A 21,175-nucleotide genomic window follows, 5' to 3' on the forward strand; every position below is an offset into this window, starting at 1 on the left:
AGAGAGACAGACAGAGAGAGAGAGAGAGAGAGAGAGAGAGAGAGAGAGAGAGAGAGAGAGAGAGAGAGAGAGAGAGAGAGGCCTGGACACCAGAGATAGCGTCTACTAAGACTAACTCATCACCGCTCACAGGTGTATTACGGGATCGTTGCTGTGATGAGTCTGGCTGTGGTTATTATGCATTATTACCATTATGTTGGTGTTATTGTCTTAATGTTATTGGTCTTTTATACTTGTTGACATTATTGTGATTACTGCAGCAAGCGTCAGTGTACACACCTTGTTGTAGTACAAGTCCCCAGGGGGAGGACCTAACAAGCAACATGTACAAGGAACTTTACAAGTACCTAAAGGAGGGAGCCTAGTCCTAGACACACACACACACACACACACACACACACACACACACACACACACACACACACACACACACACACACACACACATACACACACACATACACACACACACACACACACACACACACACACACACACACACACACACACACACATACACACACACACATACACATATACACACATACACACACACACACACACACACACACACACACACACACACACACACACACACACACACACACACACACACACACACACACCTTGCCCACCTTAGGGTGGGCGAGGACAGGTACACAGAGAATGCCAAAGAGGTGTGTGAAGAACTCAACAAAAGGTTCCAGGAGGTCTTTACAATAGAACAGGGAGAAGTAACGGCGCTAGGAGAGGTGGCAGCAAATCAGGTGACCTTGGATAGGTTCGAAATTACAAGAGATTATGTCAAGAAGCACCTATTGGAGCTGGATGTGAGAAAAGGTGTTGGGCCGGACGGAATCTCACCATGGGTATTGAAAGAGTGTGCAGGAGCATTTTGCTTGCCACTCTCTATAGTGTATAGTAGGTCACTGGAAACGGGAGACCTACCAGATATATGGAAGACTGCTAATGTAGTACCAATATACAAAAAGGGTGACAGACAAGAGGCACTGATCTATGGGCCAGTGTCCAGTGGGGCACTATGGGGGAATAATGTGGTTAAATTAAAAGTTGTTCAATTTGCATATAAATTTATTTTTGAAATGGTTATAGAAAGGGCTGCAACTGGTCCACGTTTCACCATCACACCCTAAACAGAATAGGAGAAAAAAATACACAACGTATTATGCAACGAATTTTCAACATTCTCAAATAATCTCAGGGAACACACGTGTCAACTAAAATCCTTTCTATAACACTCAGATATTAAAATTAGCACATAATAAAGGAATGCTGTGAGTAGTTTTATCAAAAAAGTGTTTAGTGCAATAATATAATTATTCAAAGTTACCCTTCCAAAATTATGCGATATATGATGTTTATAAATTTTTATAAAATCAACAAATGGACTTTGGACTAAAATGTCTATGTGCTGTAGAAGCACAAACTCTACATATAAGGTGTAATTTGCATGTAAATTGATTAATAAATGAAAGCTATGAAGTACTTTGAAGTTGTAAATTACTTTCCTGAGTAAAATAAAGATCAAAGTTCGGCAACCTGTAGCTGAGCTTGACTTCGACAGATTTCGTTCATAATTGGCACCCTTGCAGATAGGCATCCATTGAGCAAGGTGTGCAAGTTCCATGCAAATCCCTTGATAACAAACGAGAAAAAAAGAGAAAAAAAAATACATATATATATCCTGCACATACATATTACAATTATTACAAGAGTTTGTGCTTCTACAGCACATAGTAGACATTTTAGTTGACACATGTGTTCCCTGAGATTATTTGAGAATGTTGAACATTCGTTGCATAATACGTTGTGTATTTTTTTTCTCCTTTTCTGTTTAGGGTGTGATGGTGAAACTTGGACCAGTTGCAGCCCTTTCTATAACCATTTCATAAACAAATTTATAAGCAAATTGAACAACTTTTATTTAACCAGATTATGCCCCCTTAACTAGTATACCATGCAAGGTGATTAGGAAGATTGTGAGAAAAAACTTAGTAACACATCTGGAGAGAAGAGACTTCGTGACAACCCATCAACATGGGTTCAGGGAGGGTAAATCTTGCCTTACAGGCTTGATAGAATTCTACGATCAGGTGACAAAGATTAAGCAAGAAAGAGAAGGATGGGCGGACTGCATTTTTTTGGATTGTCGGAAAGCCTTTGACACAGTACCCCATAAAATGTTGATGCATAAGCTGGAGAAACAGGCAGGAGTAACTGGTAGGGCGCTCCAGTGGATAAGGGAGTACCTAAGCAATAGGAAGCAGAGAGTTACAGTGAGGGGTGAGACCTCAGAATTGCGTGAAGTCACCAGTGGAGTCCCACAGGGCTCCGTACTTGGACCTATCCTGTTTCTGATATACGCAAATGATCTCCCAGAGGATATAGACTCATTCCTCTCAATGTTTGCTGACGATGCCAAAATTATGAGAAGGATTAAGACAGAGGAGGACAGCTTGAGGCTTCAAGAAAACCTGGACAAGCTGCAGGAATGGTCGAACAAATGGCTGTTAGAGTTTAACCCAAGCAAATGTAATGTAATGAAGATAGGGGTAGGAAGCAGGAGACCAGATACAAGGTATCATTTGGGAGATGAAATACTTCAAGAGTCAGAGAGAGAGAAAGACCTGGGGGTTGATATCACGCCAGACCTGTCCCCTGAAGCTCATATCAAGAGGATAACATCAGCAGCATATGCCAGGTTGGCTATCATAAGAACGGCCTTTAGAAACTTGTGTAAGGAATCTTTCAGAACATTATATACCACATATGTCAGACCAATCCTGGAGTATGCGGCTCCAGCATGGAGTCCATATCTAGTCGAGCATACGACTAAACTGGAAAAGGTTCGAAGGTTTGCCACCAGACTAGTACCCGAGCTGAGAGGTATGAGCTACGAGGAGAGACTACAGGAATTGAACCTCACTTCGTTGGAAGACAGAAGAGTTAGGAGGGACATGATCACCACATTCAAGATCCTCAAGGGAATTGACAGGGTTGATAAAGACAGGCTATTTAACACAAGTGGCACACGCACTAGGGGCCACAGGTGGAAACTGAGTGCCCAAATGAGCCACAGAGATATTAGAAAGAACTTTTTTAGTGTCAGAGTGGTTGACAAATGGAATGCATTAGGAAGTGATGTGGTGGAGGCTGACTCCATACACAGTTTCAAGTGTAGATATGATAGAGCCCAATAGGCTCAGGAACCTGTACACCTGTTGATTGACGGTTGAGAGGCGGGACCAAAGAGCCAGAGCTCAACCCCCGCAAGCACAACTAGGTGAGTACAACTAGGTGAGTACACACACACACACACACACACACACACACACACACACACACACACACACACACACACACACACACACACACACACACACACAGTGAATTAGTGAACTGTCACATAACGATACAGTGACTGACTCCAGAGCTTTGTGTAGACAGAAGAAGACCTCATCAATCTACCAGCATTTAGTGAATCACCTAGTGGGAGACAACGAAGGATAAACATCGTCATCATACATCGCCCTGCCCTTACTCATCTGGTTGTGTGAGCGGGAGGCAGTCTGGTATGTACCCCTCTCTGGTCAATTAATCAGGTGTACAGATTGAGGTAAAAGATTATCAAATTCTCGTTCAGGATATCAAATATATTTAAAAATCTCAGAGTGGCTCATTTAGGCAGAGGTAACGCATACGGGATATCTTGACACATACAAGCACGCCCGCCCACGTACGTATACACGCACACAAGTGTGCACACGCTAAAACAGACACACACACACGTGCACGCACACACACGTGCACGCGCACACACACACACAATTGTTCAGTCAGGGGAAAAGGCATTAACACCTGGGATAGACCTTTCTATCCCCCCCCCTCTTGACCCCACCACCTGACCTGACCTGACTTAGTCGCCATCTCCGCCCCCCCCCCACCCCCAGTCCCCCGCATCGCCCATACACACACTCTTCCCCTCCCCACTCTCCCTCTCTCCCACTCCCTCTCTCCCACTCCCACTATCTCTCTCCTGCTCTCTCTCTCCTGCTCTCTCTCTCTCTCTCTCTCTCTCTCTCTCTCTCTCTCTCTCTCTCTCTCTCTCTCTCTCTCTCTCTCTCTCTCTCTCACTCTCACTCTCACTCTCACTCTCTCTCTCTCTCTCTCTCTCTCTCTCTCTCTCTCTCTCTCTCTCTCTCTCTCTCTCTCTCTCTCTCTCTCTCTCTCTCTCTCTCTCTCTCTCCCTCTCTCTCTCTCTCCCTCCCTCCCTCCCCCTCTCCCTCCCTCTCTTTCCTTCCCCCTCCCTCTCTGCCCACACACACACACACACACACCTCCCCCCTCTCTCCCTTACCCGCTCTCTCCCTCACCCGCTCTCTTCCTCATCCACTCTCTCCCTCTCCTCTCCCTCCCGCCTCTCTCTCCATCTCCTCCCCCCCCTCCCCTTCTACCTTCTTCTCACTTCAGTGGAAGGGTCGGATCCCCCCCCACCCACCCATTTATCTCTCCCTTTATCACTCCCTTTCTCTCTCTCTTTCTCTCTCTCTCTCTCTCTCTCTCTCTCCCTCTCTCTCTCTCTCCCTCCCCCATCCCAACAGGGTCAAGATGGCAACCAGAGGTCCCAGGGGAGCAGGAAAGAGCCATGGTGACGAGATGAAGGAAATGTTCGCCCAGTTTCTGGAGGACATCAAGAGTGAGATGCAAGAAATGATGCAGGAAATGAAGAACGAAATAAGCAACCTGAAAAGAGAGCTGACAGCAGCAAAGGAGGAGATTAGAACCCTCAAAGAGAATGGTATCGAGGCTGAGAGTCAGAAAACCACCCAGGGAGAAGGTGGTAATAGTTTTCTGGATGAGAATGCCACAATAAAAGCAACATTTGCGGAAATACTAAAAAAAAATAACTCTGAAGTAATGACTGCAGTGATGGAGGTGGCCATGAAAGCAGCCACCTCGCAGGAGGCGGCACGCTCCACTAGCCAACTGCTGGAAAGGAAAAGATCAGTGGTTGCTGTGGGTATTAGGGAACAGGAAGGAACCAATAGGACAGAGTGGAATGACAAGGACAAAGCAGCAGTGAATGAAGTACTAAAGGCACTAGACATGGAAGGGGCCGAGCATAGCATTGAGAAGGTTTTCAGGCTAGGCCGGTACAACAAAGACCGAGACCGAATGATAAAGATAGTGTTTGCAAACGAGAACACAAAGGAGAGGATCCTATCAAGGAAGAGCTCCCTGAAAAACGTGGGAAAATTAAAAAATGTATTCCTCCAGCGAGACATGACAAGGGAGGAGAGAGCCGTGGCGGCAGAAGCAAGGAAGAGGCGCAGGGCGAGAGGGGAAAACCAGGAAGTCACAGCTCCCAACACAACACCCCCAGAGGCGAGGGGGGAACCCACAACCAGCTACCCAGTAACACCAGAAGGGAGGACAACCCCGCCTCCCTCCTCTGCATAGAAAACCCCCCTACCCCAAACCCTCCCTGCCCCCACTCAAAAGTTCAGCCAAATCTCCCTCCCCCCACACCCAATCCCCACCCTTCTACCCCTCCCCTCCTCCCGAGTCCTCCCTCCTGTCGGAAAATCCGACACCATTTTATATCATACAGATAATAGCTGTATTGTATAAACAAGTTACCCATAGAAAACGTAACTTGTAGTGGAATTACCGTCTATAGAAAACGGGATATCATCACCACATACTATTATAATTCACCAGCTATTTTGCTGGGAATTGTTCTTAAATACATTAGTCTTTGGACTTTACCATCATAAAACATCTTATATAAATTAATTTAATTATCAGTAGTAAAGTAGAGTAAATGTGACCCTTCTATCACTTTCTGAAATCTGGACAAAGTAGGCCAGGCGTCAGGGAGGAAGGGGGGAGCCATTGTTGTGTCACCTCCGAGACGTGTGGAGCAAATTTAGCTCCTATCATTCTGGACAATGTCGGCCAGTAACGTCAATAGTATGGAGTGTTAAACAGCCATTGTTTATTGAGACCAGAGGCTCACACGGGAGCAAATTCGGCTCCTGTTAATTTTACTTGGACGTAGTGTTATGGAAACCAAAGGTACCATCTCCAACACGATGTCTACAATTCAAGTTAAGTGTTCTTTCCGAAACCCATGTATCTTTCATTTATGGCCATTAATGTCATTATATAGGGTGACCAGGTTAGAGCACGTGGAAGCCTCAAACTAAAGGTAATTAAGCCAGGTCTTCATGTTCCATGTACAGTTTTCTCTGAAATACTTGTCATATATAGGATTCTGGCTTCACAGCTAACGCACTTTTGACAGGTCAAGACGAGGATGCAAGATTTGTGCACCAGTTACTGGGTGATATGGAAGCTACCTCAAAGAGGATAATTTGGTGTCTACACCCTAGTTATACCTGGTGGACTAGCCTGCTGTACTATAAGATAAGGAACCTCTTCAATGTATGTAGTTAATTTTGTAGTTTGATTGGCTGCATATATATATAAACTATTAAACCCCCCCTAATGTGTAGAGGATCGATTTGTGAGATTATGAGATTATTGCAGAAATACAGTCCACTTATCATTATACAAATTGCTATCGAAGTATATAAATTAACGTAAATATAAATTCATATAAATTAAATAAATATAAATCTCACAGGTCGGTTCCCACATTATTTGGTCCTTCGAAACCGAATTATTTGGACCTTCGGAACCGGAATATTCGGTCCTTTGAACCCACATTTGGTCATCTTAGAACCGGATGAACCAGTTATCCAGTGGATTCATTAAATATACTAGTGCAGTGTTATTTAAACAAAGCCAGTCAAAGACAGCGGCGAAGCCTCGTGGGAGCTCAGGAGTCTCCCTCAGCCCAGATCAGCTTCGTCAGCGGTTTCATGCACACCCACAGATTTGGTGGAGTGTTATTCTGTGAAATGACAGCGCTAATATAGAAGCCAGCCAAATTAGTGACTGTGTCGCGAGATTGTTCACGGATTTCGTGGTGTTACATTTCGCGAGAGATTATCTACGAATTTTGTGGAGTTTATTTCGCGAGGTCACTAATAATATTTAATACTTCTAGATAATATTAGAAGTTTCATAGAGGCTAATTAAGAGGCTATTATCAATAATTGTATATATTATTTCTCCAAAATAGAGAATTATTTAATATATTGCACTAGTGATCACAGTATAATATTTACTAATTGCCAACCCACAACAGGGTAGGATATTAACCATTGACTAGTTGAACTATTATTGCTCATCCTAGTCCCATTATTACCATAGTCAGTTGTACTATATTGAATAACCTAACACCATTAATGAATGGTCCAGACCCTATTTTGGGTGTAATTTTTATCAACTCGAGTTGAGTTGTGTATATAATAATTTACTTATGATCATTACACCTTTGAGTGATTAATTAGTGTCTCTACCATCCTAGGGTGATATAGAAGAGCTAACCTAAAGGTACTTCCAGTGACACTGGTTTATCACTCAAATCATTAGTGTGTATGATTGTATATATATAATGTGTATTAATTTTAAGTGCTAACCTCTAGTAGAGGTAGGATTATTGCCTAGTGAGTTCAGAATTTACCCTAGGCTACCATTAGTGTTTGTTCAGTATTATGAGCAGCCCAAGTACAAGCCCCAAAAGGCTTCACCAACTAGCCAGGATGGATAATGCAGGGAGAATGAAAAGAACCCTTGCAGGTCTTAAAGGCCACTTAACAAGACAGATCAAGAAATGTGAAGATTTGTCACAACAATCAACAGTTGATTATGCTGACCTGGAAAGCTATTATCAAGCAGCTGCAGGTAAATTTGAGCAAATCAAATGCCAAATGGCTGTCCTTGTGGGGACAGACTACTACCATCAATTCATTGGTAGCCCTACTAAATATCAGGGTATAACCATGTTAAACTCTGCAGGAGGTAAATTACTCTCAGGCCCAGTATCAAGCCTGAGGAGACCTATGCCTGCAGATAAACAATACCAATAGAAATCTAAATTTGTCAGCTGATTATATTTCTCCAGTAGCATTATACTAAGGAGATTACAGCTGACTATACCAACAGAGGTTGATGTTAGTATCATCATTTAAAGCTGGAGATGAGTTCATGAGGCCTCAGTGGCAAATCAGTGAACAGTAGCCTAAAACAGCTACAAGTCACTGCGACCAATGTCACTGAACCCACTGCAGTCTCAGAACCATACTTTACTTTAATGATGAGCTATTCAATCTTCTGAATCAATTAACTAAATTAAACCCCAATAAATCTGATGACTGATTTGATACATTTATTATTTAATCAAGATGTATTCCATGGGCCTCAGTGTTTATATATCAGTGACCAGTTACCTGAAGAAACTTCAAGTTATATCTAATGTCACTGATCTCACTGCAGTCCCTGAATCATACTTGACTGTAGTACTTGATCACATTCAGTCTTCTGGGTTAAATAATAAGTAATTAGGCTTGAATATTAGCCTTTCAAGAGTTAACAGGGAAATGAAATCGCATTAGACTTCTAACCCCTGCAACTCTAGTTCGGGACATCCGTCCTGTACGAACAGACACACAAATGTGTGATTACTAACTACTAACATCAAATTAATCTAATAATTCGAAGGAGGAGTATCGGTGTTCGTCTGTTCTAAATAGGACTTCGACCCGTGAGCAGCCCCTGGGGAATTATGTCGGAAAATCCGACACCATTTTATATCATACAGATAATAGCTGTATTGTATAAACAAGTTACCCATAGAAAACGTAACTTGTAGTGGAATTACCGTCTATAGAAAACGGGATATCATCACCACATACTATTATAATTCACCAGCTATTTTGCTGGGAATTGTTCTTAAATACATTAGTCTTTGGACTTTACCATCATAAAACATCATATATAAATTAATTTAATTATCAGTAGTAAAGTAGAGTAAATGTGACCCTTCTATCACTTTCTGAAATCTGGACAAAGTAGGCCAGGCGTCAGGGAGGAAGGGGGGAGCCATTGTTGTGTCACCTCCGAGACATGTGGAGCAAATTTAGCTCCTATCATTCTGGACAATGTCGGCCAGTAACGTCAATAGTATGGAGTGTTAAACAGCCATTGTTTATTGAGACCAGAGGCTCACACGGGAGCAAATTCGGCTCCTGTTAATTTTACTTGGACGTAGTGTTATGGAAACCAAAGGTACCATCTCCAACACGATGTCTACAATTCAAGTTAAGTGTTCTTTCCGAAACCCATGTATCTTTCATTTATGGCCATTAATGTCATTATATAGGGTGACCAGGTTAGAGCACGTGGAAGCCTCAAACTAAAGGTAATTAAGCCAGGTCTTCATGTTCCATGTACAGTTTTCTCTGAAATACTTGTCATATATAGGATTCTGGCTTCACAGCTAGCGCACTTTTGACAGGTCAAGACGAGGATGCAAGATTTGTGCACCAGTTACTGGGTGATATGGAAGCTACCTCAAAGAGGATAATTTGGTGTCTACACCCTAGTTATACCTGGTGGACTAGCCTGCTGTACTATAAGATAAGGAACCTCTTCAATGTATGTAGTTAATTTTGTAGTTTGATTGGCTGCATATATATATAAACTATTAAACCCCCCCTAATGTGTAGAGGATCGATTTGTGAGATTATGAGATTATTGCAGAAATACAGTCCACTTATCATTATACAAATTGCTATCGAAGTATATAAATTAACGTAAATATAAATTCATATAAATTAAATAAATATAAATCTCACAGGTCGGTTCCCACACCTCCCCCCCTTTCCTTCCCGTCCTCCCTCCCCTTTCACCCCATACCCTCCCTGTCCGTCCCCCTTCACTGGATCCCCCGCCCCTCATTCCAGTATCCTCTGAGATCCTGTTACCCACCTCACAGGTCCTCACACCCATGGAACAGCCTCCCCCACCAGCAGAACACTCACCAAGGAGGCGATTTGAGAAGGGACAGAAGAAAGTGAGCCTCAAAGCGATGTACACTAACATAGATGGAATTACAAATAAAGCAAATGAGCTTGGAGAACTGGTACTAGAGGAAAACCCAGACATAATAGCCCTCACAGAAACAAAGATCACGAAAACAATAACAAATGCAGTGTTTCCACAGGACTATTATGTTATGCGGAAAGAGAGGGAAGGAAGAGGTGGGGGTGGTGTAGCTCTGCTGGTAAGAAAAGGCTGGGATTTTGAGGAGATGGATATTCAGGGCTGTGAAGGTTTCAGTGACTACATAGCAGGTACTGTAACAAATGGAGGGAAAAAAATTATAGTCGCAGTCATATATAATCCACCACCAAATGACAGAAGACCTAGACAGGAATATGATAGAAACAACATGGCCACCATTAACATAATAGAAAGAGCAGCTTCTGTTGCTAGCAGGAATGGATCTGGACTACTAATTATGGGAGACTTCAACCATGGGAAGATAGATTGGAAGAACAGAGACCCGCATGGAGGACCAGAAACATGGAGAGCTAAGCTGCTGGACGTGGCAACAAGAAACTTTCTAAGCCAGCATACCAAAGAGCCAACAAGAATGAGAGGAGAAGATGAACCAGCAATGCTTGATTTGATATTTACCCTAAATGAATGGGATAAAAGGGAAGTTAAGATGGAAGCGCCCTTGGGAATGAGTGACCACAGTGTATTGAACTTTGAGTACCTGGTAGAGCTAGGACTTATCTCCCCCCAAAAAGAACTAGGAATCAAAAGGCTGGCATACCGAAAGGGGAATTATGAACAGATGAGAAGTTTCCTAAGTGAAATACCTTGGGACACAGACCTCAGAGACAAGTCTGTACAGGGTATGATGGACTATGTTACCCAAAAGTGTCAGGAGGCAGTAAACAGGTTCATCCCGGCCCAAAGGGAAAAATCCGAGAAGCAACAGAAGAATCCATGGTATAATAGGGCATGTATGGAAGCGAAGAAACTGAACAAAAAGGCGTGGAGGAACTTCCGGAATAACAGAACACCAGAAAGCAGGGAGAGATACCAGAGAACCAGGAATGAGTACGTCAGGGTGAGAAGAGAAGCAGAGAAAAATTTTGAAAATGATATAGCAAACAAAGCCAAGACCGAACCAAAGCTACTCCACAGTCACATCAGAAGGAAAACAACAGTGAAAGAACAGGTATTGAAACTTAGAACAGGCGAGGACAGGTATACAGAGAATGACAGAGAGGTGTGTGAGGAACTCAACAAGAGGTTCCAGGAGGTCTTCACAATAGAACAGGGTGAGGTCACTGTGCTAGAAGAAAGGGAGGTAAACCAGGCGGCCTTGGAGGAGTTCGAAATTACGAGAGAGGAGGTCAAGAGACACCTGCTGGATCTGGATGTTAGAAAGGCGGTTGGTCCAGATGGGATCTCACCATGGGTACTGAAAGAGTGTGCAGAGGCACTTTGCTTGCCACTCTCCATAGTGTATAGTAAATCACTAGAGACGGGAGACCTACCAGAAATATGGAAGACGGCGAATGTGGTCCCAATATACAAAAAGGGCGACAGACAAGAGGCACTGAACTACAGGCCAGTGTCCTTGACTTGTATACCATGCAAGGTGATGGAGAAGATCGTGAGAAAAAACCTGGTAAAACATCTGGAGAGAAGGGACTTCGTGACAAATCGCCAACATGGATTCAGGGAGGGTAAATCTTGCCTTACAGGCTTGATAGAATTCTACGATCAGGTGACACAGATTAAGCAAGAAAGAGAGGGCTGGGCGGACTGCATTTTCTTGGATTGTCGGAAAGCCTTTGACACAGTACCGCATAAGAGGCTGGTACATAAGCTGGAGAGACAGGCAGGTGTAGCTGGTAAGGTGCTCCAGTGGATAAGGGAGTATCTAAGCAATAGGAAGCAGAGAGTTACGGTGAGGGGTGAGACCTCCGATTGGCGTGAAGTCACCAGTGGAGTCCCACAGGGCTCTGTACTCGGTCCTATCTTGTTTCTGATATATGTAAATGATCTCCCGGAGGGTATCGATTCATTTCTCTCAATGTTTGCGGACGATGCTAAAATTATGAGAAGGATTAAAACAGAAGAGGACTGTTTGAGGCTTCAAGAAGACCTAGACAAGCTGAAGGAATGGTCGAACAAATGGTTGTTAGAGTTTAACCCAACCAAATGTAATGTAATGAAGATAGGTGTAGGGAGCAGGAGGCCAGATACAAGGTATCATCTGGGAGAGGAAATTCTTCAGGAGTCAGAGAAGGAAAAAGACTTGGGGGTTGATATCACGCCAGACCTGTCTCCTGCAGCACATATCAAGCGGATAACATCAGCGGCATATGCCAGGCTGGCCAACATACGAACGGCATTCAGAAACTTGTGTAAAGAATCATTCAGAACTTTGTATACCACATATGTCAGGCCAATCCTGGAGTATGCAGCCCCAGCATGGAGTCCATATCTAGTCAAGGATAAGACTAAACTGGAAAAGGTTCAAAGGTTTGCCACCAGACTAGTACCCGAGCTGAGAGGTATGAGCTACGAGGAGAGACTACGGGAATTAAACCTCACTTCGCTGGAAGACAGAAGAGTTAGGGGGGACATGATCACCACATTCAAGATTCTGAAGGGGATTGATAGGGTAGACAAAGACAGTCTATTTAACACAAGGGGAACACGCACAAGGGGACACAGGTGGAAACTGAGTGCCCAAATGAGCCACAGAGATATTAGAAAGAACTTTTTTAGTGTCAGAGTGGTTGACAAATGGAATGCATTAGGGGGTGATGTGGTGGAGGCTCACTCCATACACAGTTTCAAGTGTAGATATGACAGAGCCCGATAGGCTCAGGAATCTGTACACCTGTTGATTGACGGTTGAGAGGCGGGACCAAAGAGCCAGAGCTCAACCCCCGCAAACACAACTAGGTGAGTACACACACACACACACACACACACACCACACGCGCGCACACACACACACACACACACACACACACACACACACACACACACACACACACACACACACACACACACACACACACACACACACACCACACACACACACACACACACACACACACACACACACACACACACACACACACACACACACACACACACACACACACACACACACACACACACACACACACACACACACACACACACACACACACACACACACCCTCCTTCCCAAACCTTCCCTTCTCCCCTACCCTCTCCAAACCAGATCCTCCCAGCACCCTCCCACAACCCAGGTCCCCGTTATTCTCAGCCCCCCTCACGACCCATGGGACCCCCCCTTCCCCTTCCACATCCCAGACCCTCCATGTTTACCTACTCCACTGGAATCAACAGAAACTGGGGATGGACAGAAAAGAGTCAGCTTCAAGGTGATGTACACGAACATAGATGGGATTAGAAGGGAGGCGAGTGACCTTAGGGAAAGAGCACGAGAAGTAAACCCAGATGTAATTGGAATCATGGAAACAAAACTCTCAAGAATCATAACAAATGCGGTGTTCCCCAGCGAGACTCGACGTAGTCTTCTCTCTGAATGATTCCGACATAAGGGAAATTGACTTCGAGGTCCCAGTAGGAATGAGCGATCACAGTGTACTGACGTTTGAGTATTCAGTCGAAGAAGGGCTAAAGTACTCGAGAAAGGGAACTGAAAGCAAAAGGCTAGTATTCCGTAAGGGAAATTTCGAGGAGATAAGAAAATTCCTAATGGATATAACATGGGAATCAGAGCTAAGGGAAAAGACATGATGGAATACATCACGCAGAAGTGTAAGGAGGCAGCAGAAAGTTTATCCCAGCCCAAAAGGTAAAAAATGAAACGAAGATGAGAAACCCATGGTTTAATCAGAGATGTAAGCAAGCTAAGCAATAAAGTAAAAGAGCATGGAGAAACTATAGAAATAACAGGGCACTTGAGAGCAGAGAAGGTTACCAGAGAACCAGGAATTAATAGGTCAGGGTGAGAAGAGAGGCAGAAAGGCAATATGAAAACGACATAGCAAGCAAGGCTTAGACCCAACCTAAATTGCTACACAGCCACATCAGGAAAATGACAACAGTGAAGGAACAAGTAATGAAACTGAGGTTAAGGGCAGACAGATTCACTACAAACGACAAAGAAGTGTGCGAGGAACTCAATATGAAATTCCAGGAAGTCTTCACTTTAGAGCAAGGAGAAGTTCCAGAGATAAGAGAAGGAATAATTAACCTGGCACCTCTAGAGGAATTTGAGATTACCAGTGGATGTGTAAGGAAGCTTTTGCTAGAGTTGGATGTGACAAAGGCTATAGGCCCGGATGGAATATCACCATGGATACTAAAGAAAGGGGCAGAAGCACTGTGCCTGCCACTCTCCATGGTGTATAACAAATCACTGGTAACAGGTGAACTGCCAGAAATTTGGAAGGCGGCAAATGTAGTCCCAATATAGAAGAATGGGGATAGACAGGAGGCACTGAACTGCAGGCCAGTGTCCCTAACTTGCATACCATGCAAGCTAATGGAGAAAATTGTGCGAAAAAAGCTAGTCGAACATCTGGAGCGAAGGAACTTTGTGTCACAACACCAACATGGTTTCAGGGATGGCAATTCATGCCTCACAGGATTGATTGAATTCTACGACCAGGCAAGAAAGAGAGGGGTGAGCAGACTGCATATTTTTGGATTGCCAGAAAGCCTTTGACACAGTGCCACACCGGAGACTATTGCGACAGCTGGAGATGCAGGCAGGAGTGAAAGGGAAAGGGAATTTCCAGCTCTTGAAGAGCTGGAAATTCCGGGCTGCGACGGATTCAGAGACTACATAACAGGAACTATAACAATGGGTGGACCTAAGAAAATAGTGGCACTCATTTACAACCCTCCACTAAATGACAGAAGACCTAGACAGGAGTTCGACAGAAACAACATGGCAACCAATAATATAATGGAGAGAGCAGTTTCAGTTGCCTGCAGGATTGGGATCCACACTCTTACTCATGGGCGATTTCAACCATAGAAAGATAGACTGGGAGAATGGGGATCCTCACGGTGGTGCAGATACGTGGAGAGCTAAACTCTTGGAAGTGACAACAAGGAACTTTCTGAGCCAACATGTCAGGGAACCCACAAGAATGAGAGGGAATGACGAACCAGCTAGACTCGACCTGACATCCACCTTGAATGAGTCAGAAATAAGAGAAGTAAAATTTGAAGCCCCCATAGGATTGAGTGACCACAGTGTATTGATATTTAAGTATCTGGTGGAGGTAGGGTTAACCTATCCAAGGATGGGATCGGAAGGGAAAAGACTGAACTACCGAAGAGGAAAATATGATGAGATGAGGAACATCCGAAGGGTAATACCATGGGAAACAGAACTCAGAAAAAAACTGTGCAGGATATGATAGATTATGTCACCTAGAAATGCCAGGAAGCTGCAGACAGGTGTACCCAGGCCCAAAAAGAGAAAAATTTAAAGCAACAGAAGAATACATGGTTCAACCAGGAATGTAAGGTAGCAACGTGTTATGACGCTCGATCTCTGTGTATGGTTCCTCTGCTTTTGCTGTAGTAAAATATATATTAATGCGGCCTTGCCTACTACAAATGTCTAGGCTTAATAAGTCTACCAATTAATCAGCAAAGCAATATATTTTAAGTAAAGGTAACAAAGAAACATACAAATATATAAATGAAATACAGCCATCCAGAAATAATATTGCACCAGAATAAAATACCACAATATAATTTATATAAGCCCTCATCACTATTTTAAAACTTAAATGAACAGATGGGTATGCAAATAATGGTCTAACCAGGCAATTATCTATGTTACTAAACAATAAACAGGTACCAAAGACTTATCTCACAACATGTCCACCCCAGCCAGCTCCACCCACGCGACTGGCAAGCTGGAGCATGCACGACATGGTGTCTACAAGTTACCAACTAAGAACCACATGAAATCTCTAGATACTCTGCTATGTGAGACTTATACTTTAAAAATATATTTATAACTATACTAATATGCATATAACACTGCTAAGGTGAAATAAAGAAATATATACATACAAGAATCTGGAATAATTACAAGGGTGAATCAGTGACGCTGGGTTGATACACTGCACACATTATTGGAACATCCCAAATGTGGCCATCCCCCCGTGAGACGCCACGGTCACACCCCCCTCCAAAGGACTCACCCTGCACTAGCAATAATTAAAATATCTCATGCAGGCACACTACAGCATTCTACATTTAACTCAAACATATATACACTGGAAAACAAATGGATATAATGGTTAATTTTAAATAACTGAGGAAAGAAAAAATTAACATACATGTTTATCATGATAAATGTTAGAATCAAGTATATGGATTCATAACACAAAGCAATTGAATAAAAGTACATGGAGAAACTACAGGAATAACAGAACACCAGAGAGCAGGGAGAGATACCAGAGGGCCAGAAATGAGTACATCAGAGTGAGGAGGGAAGCAGAGAGACAGTTTGAAAATGTCATCGTTAGTAAAGCTAAGACCCAACCAAAGCTGCTCCACAGCCACATCAGGAGGAAAACTGCAGTAAAGGAACAAATGATGAATCTGAGAAAAGGAGAGAACAGAAACACTGAGAATGACAAGGAGGTGTGTGAAGAACGCAACAAGAGATTCCAGGAGGTCATCACAATAGAACAAGGAGAAGTCCCTGCACTAAATGATGAGGCAAACCAAGCAACCTTGGAGAAATTTAACCTCTCCAGTGATGAGGTCAAAAAGTTTCTGCTGGAGTTGAATGTGACAAAGGCTGTTGGGCCTGACAGAATCTCACTGTTGATACTAAAAGAAGGTGCAGAGGCACTAAGTGTGCCACTCTCTATTGTGTATAACAGGTCATTCATTTGTCTCTGTCTCTTTTTGTTTTTCTCCTGTCTCTTTCTCTTCTCTGTATGTATGTCTCTCTCTCTTTTTTCTCTCTCTCTCTCTCTCTCTCTCTCTCTCTCTCTCTCTCTCTCTCTCTCTCTCTCTCTCTCTCTCTCTCTCTCTCTCTCTCTCTCTCTCTCCCTCCTCTCTCTCTCTCTCTCTCTCTCTCTCTCTCTCTCTCTCTCTCTCTCTCTCTCTCTCTCTCTCTCTCTCTCTCTCTCTCTCTCTCTCTCTCTCTCTCTCTCTCTCTCTCTCTCTCTCTCTCTCTCTCTCTCTCTCTCTCTCTCTCTCTCTCTCTCTCTCTCTCTCTCTCTCTCTCTCTCTCTCTCTCTCTCTCTCTCTCTCTCTCTCTCTCTCTCTCTCTCTCTCTCTCTCTCTCTCTCTCTCTCTCTCTCTCTCTCTCTCTCTCTCTCTCTCTCTCTCTCTCTCTCTCTCTCTCTCACACTCATCTAAATACAACGATAATTATGCCTAATAATTCCAATAATGAAATAATTATCATTAATGGTTTAAAAACCTTTGCTCTAAAACCTTGCATTATAACCCTAAAAAACGTAGAGTTAAATGTTACGCCTCAAGTTTTATCTCTGATTTTACAAATGAATAAAAAGATAAAATTCAGTTTTTAAAAAGTTTAGAAAACGAAAAATATGCGCTGGGAGGTTACCTTGAGATGATTTCGGGGCTTAGGGTCCCCGCGGCCCGGTCCTCCTTTTTGTTACACATCCCCAGGAAGCAGTCTGTAGCAGTTGTCTAACTCCCAGGTACCTATTTACTGCTAGGTAAACAGGGCCATCAGGGTGAAAGAAACTCTCCCCTATTGTTTCCGTCTCCGCCGGAAATCGAACCCGGAACCTAAGGACTACGAATCCCAAACGCTGTCCACTCAGCCATCAGGCTCCCCCCTCAGAGATATTTTAAGGGGCCAACAAGAATGAGAGGGAATGATGAACCAGCCAGACTTGATCTGGTATTCTCCCTCAACGAGTCAGTGTGAGGGGTGAGGTCTCAGATTGGCGAGACGTCACCAGTGGAGTCCCGCAGGGGTCAGTCCTTGAACCTATACTATTTCTGATATATGTAAATGATCTCCCAGAGGGTGTAGACTCGTTCCTCTCACTGTTTGCTGATGATGCAAACATTATGAGGAGGATTAAAACAGAGGAAGATATTAGGAGGTTGCAAGATGACTCAAACAGACTGAATGATTGGGCTGACAAATGACTACTAAAGCTCAACCCGAGTAAATGTAAGGTAATGAAACTAGGCAGTGAAAACAGGAGGCAAGACACAGGATACAGAATAGGAGATGAAGTACTTAATGAAACGGACAGAGAGGAGTATCTAGGAGTTGATATCACACCAAACCTGTCTCCTGAAGCCCACATAAAAAGAATAACGTCCGCGGCATATGCGAGGCTGGCTAACATCAGAACAGCCTTCAGGAACCTGTGTAAGGAATCATTCAGAACCTTGTACACCACATATGTAAGACCAATCGTGGAGTATGCGGCCCCAGCATGGAGCCCGTACCTTGTCTAGCACAAGACGAAGCTGAAAAAAGTTCAGAGATATGCCACTTGGCTAGTCCCAGAACTAAGAGGCATGAGTTACGAGGAGAGGCCATGTGAAATGCACCTCACGACACTGGAAGACAGAAGAGTAAGGGGAGACATGATCACCACCTACAAAATTCTCAGAGGAATTGACAGGGTTGATAAGGATAAACTGTTTAACACGGGTGGTACGCGAACAAGGGGGACACAGGTGGAAACTGAGTACTCACATAAGCCACAGGGACGTTAGAAAGAACTTTTTCAGCGTCAGAGTAGTTAACAGGTGGAATGCATTAGGAAGTGATGTGGTGGAGGCTGACTCCATACACAGTTTCAAGTGTAGATATGATAGATCCCAATAGGCTCAGGAATCTGTACACCTGTTGATTGACATTTGAGAGGTGGAACCAAAGAGCCAGAGCTCAACCCCCGCAAGCACTACTAGGTGAGTAAGGCCAAACAGACGCCCCCCCCCCCCACAGGCATGAGTGACCACAGTGTTAACCCATCCAAGGAATGGACCGAAAAGTAAGAGACTGGTATACCGAAGGGGAAACTGTGATGAGATTAAGAAATTTATAATAGGAATACCATGGGAGACAGCTCGGGGGAAAGTCTGTACAAGGCATGATGGACAACAACACCCAGAAATAGGCTTACAGGTTCCGGAAGATGAGAGGAAATGACAGTACTGTGGAGAAATGCCCGACAGACCACTGGAACATTATCTAACACAGTGCATAGTTACAGCCACAACAGACCACTGGAACATTATCTAACACAGTGCACAGTTACAGCCACAACAGACCACTGGAACCTTATCTAACACAGTGCACAGTTACAGCCACAACAGACCACTGGAACATTATCTAACACAGTGCACAGTTACAGCCACAACAGACCACTGGAACATTATCTAACACAGTGCACAGTTACAACCACAACAGACCACTGGAACGTTATCTAACACAGTGCACAGTTACAGCCACAACAGACCACTGGAACATTATCTAACACAGTGCACAGTTACACCCACAACAAACCACTGGAACAGAAGAAGTTGTTAAACACGTGGGACAAAATCTTACTGAAGCGACCATACGAGTCATAAATACTCATACTCCGCCCAAGTAAAACAGAAACAAGCAACACTTAGTGGGCCAGCCAGAGGCTTAGGGCCCGCACAGTGGGCCAGCCAGAGGCTTAGGGCCCGCACAGTGGACCAGCCAGAGGCTTAGGGCCCGCACAGTGGGCCAGCCAGAGGCTTAGGGCCCGCACAGTGGGCCAGCCAGAGGCTTAGGGCCCGCACAGTGGGCCAGCAAGAGGCTTAGGGCCCGCACAGTGGGCCAGCCAGAGGCTTAGGGCCCGCACAGTGGGCCAGCCAGAGGCTTAGGGCTCGCACAGTGGGCCTGCCAGAGGCTTAGGGCCCGCACAGTGGGCCAGCCAGAGGCTTAGGGCCCGCACAGTGGGCCAGCCAGAGGCTTAGGGCCCGCACAGTGGGCCAGCCAGAGGCTTAGGGCCCGCACAGTGGGCCTGCCAGAGGCTTAGGGCCCGCACAGTGGGCCAGCCAGAGGCTTAGGGCCCGCACAGTGGGCCAGCCAGAGGCTTAGGGTCTGCACAGTGGGCCAGCCAGAGGCTTAGGGCCCGCACAGTGGGCCAGCCAGAGGCTTAGGGCCCGCACAGTGGGCCAGCCAGAGGCTTAGGGGCCCGCGCAGGAATATCCCTGAAAAAAAAAACAGAATTATCAGGATGGAGAAAATAGGTTTATCCCAGCCCAGAAATAAAAATCGGAAGCAAAATAGGAATCCGTGGTTCAATCAGGCATGTAAGACAGCAAAGCAGCTAAGCACAAGGGCATGGAGAAACTACAGGAATAACTGGACACCAGAGAGCAGAGAGAGATACCAGGGAGGTAATTTATAGAGCCCTGAGGCCGTCAGCTGAGAGAGCAATTGTGTTAAGTTTACTAAGGGAAAGGGTAACGTGTATGTGCAGGGTGGTTGAGATGAACCAGACTTTAGAGTGGAACTTTTGGAGTTTTACAAAAAGGGGCTGAGATCTGTAGCCCTGGCGCCCCAGTGAGGGTGACTGAAAACCGGTGAGAAAGAGTGAAGGACAACTAGTGGGGTTCTTTGACAAGAGGTGGGGCCCCAGAGCTAAATACCAGGAATTTTGTGGTTGGAAGACACCCCTGTGAGGTAGACCGACACCCCTGTGAGGTAGACCGACACCCCTGTGAGGTAGAGCGACACCCCTGTGAAGTAGACTGAATGACAATAAATAATTATATAGATATATTGCAAGACTGATAATGGACTAAGGGAGGTCCAGGCGGCACAAGTGGAGCCGGGCGACTGAGGTGGGGCACAGGAGTTGCCACACTTGAGATACAGTAAAAGAATTCCCAATATAAAGATTTATTTGAGTGATACTGGACTTATCTCTGGCTGGGGTGAGTGATACTGGACTTATCTCTGGCTGGGGTGAGTGATACTGGACTTATCTCTGGCTGGGGTGAGTGATACTGGACTTATCTCTGGCTGGGGTGAGTGATACTGGACTTATCTCTGGCTGGGGTGAGTGATACTGGACTTATCTCTGGCTGGAGAGAGAAATTCCCTGATTAATTCTGAACATGTCTCGAGGAGACGGACTCACGTATACCTATAACATGATTATACTCAG

The 21,175-nt window shown here is 44.5% G+C and overlaps 1 protein-coding gene across 1 annotated transcript in view; it reads right to left on the reverse strand.

The window, feature by feature from the left end:
• LOC138355041 (uncharacterized PE-PGRS family protein PE_PGRS10-like) overlaps positions 1 to 21,175 on the reverse strand; it is a 31,419-nt gene that overhangs the window by 3,943 nt on the left and 6,301 nt on the right. The window lies entirely within an intron of this gene.

Source organism: Procambarus clarkii, chromosome 65, assembly GCF_040958095.1.
Source record: "Procambarus clarkii isolate CNS0578487 chromosome 65, FALCON_Pclarkii_2.0, whole genome shotgun sequence".
NCBI classification, from domain to species: domain Eukaryota; kingdom Metazoa; phylum Arthropoda; class Malacostraca; order Decapoda; family Cambaridae; genus Procambarus; species Procambarus clarkii.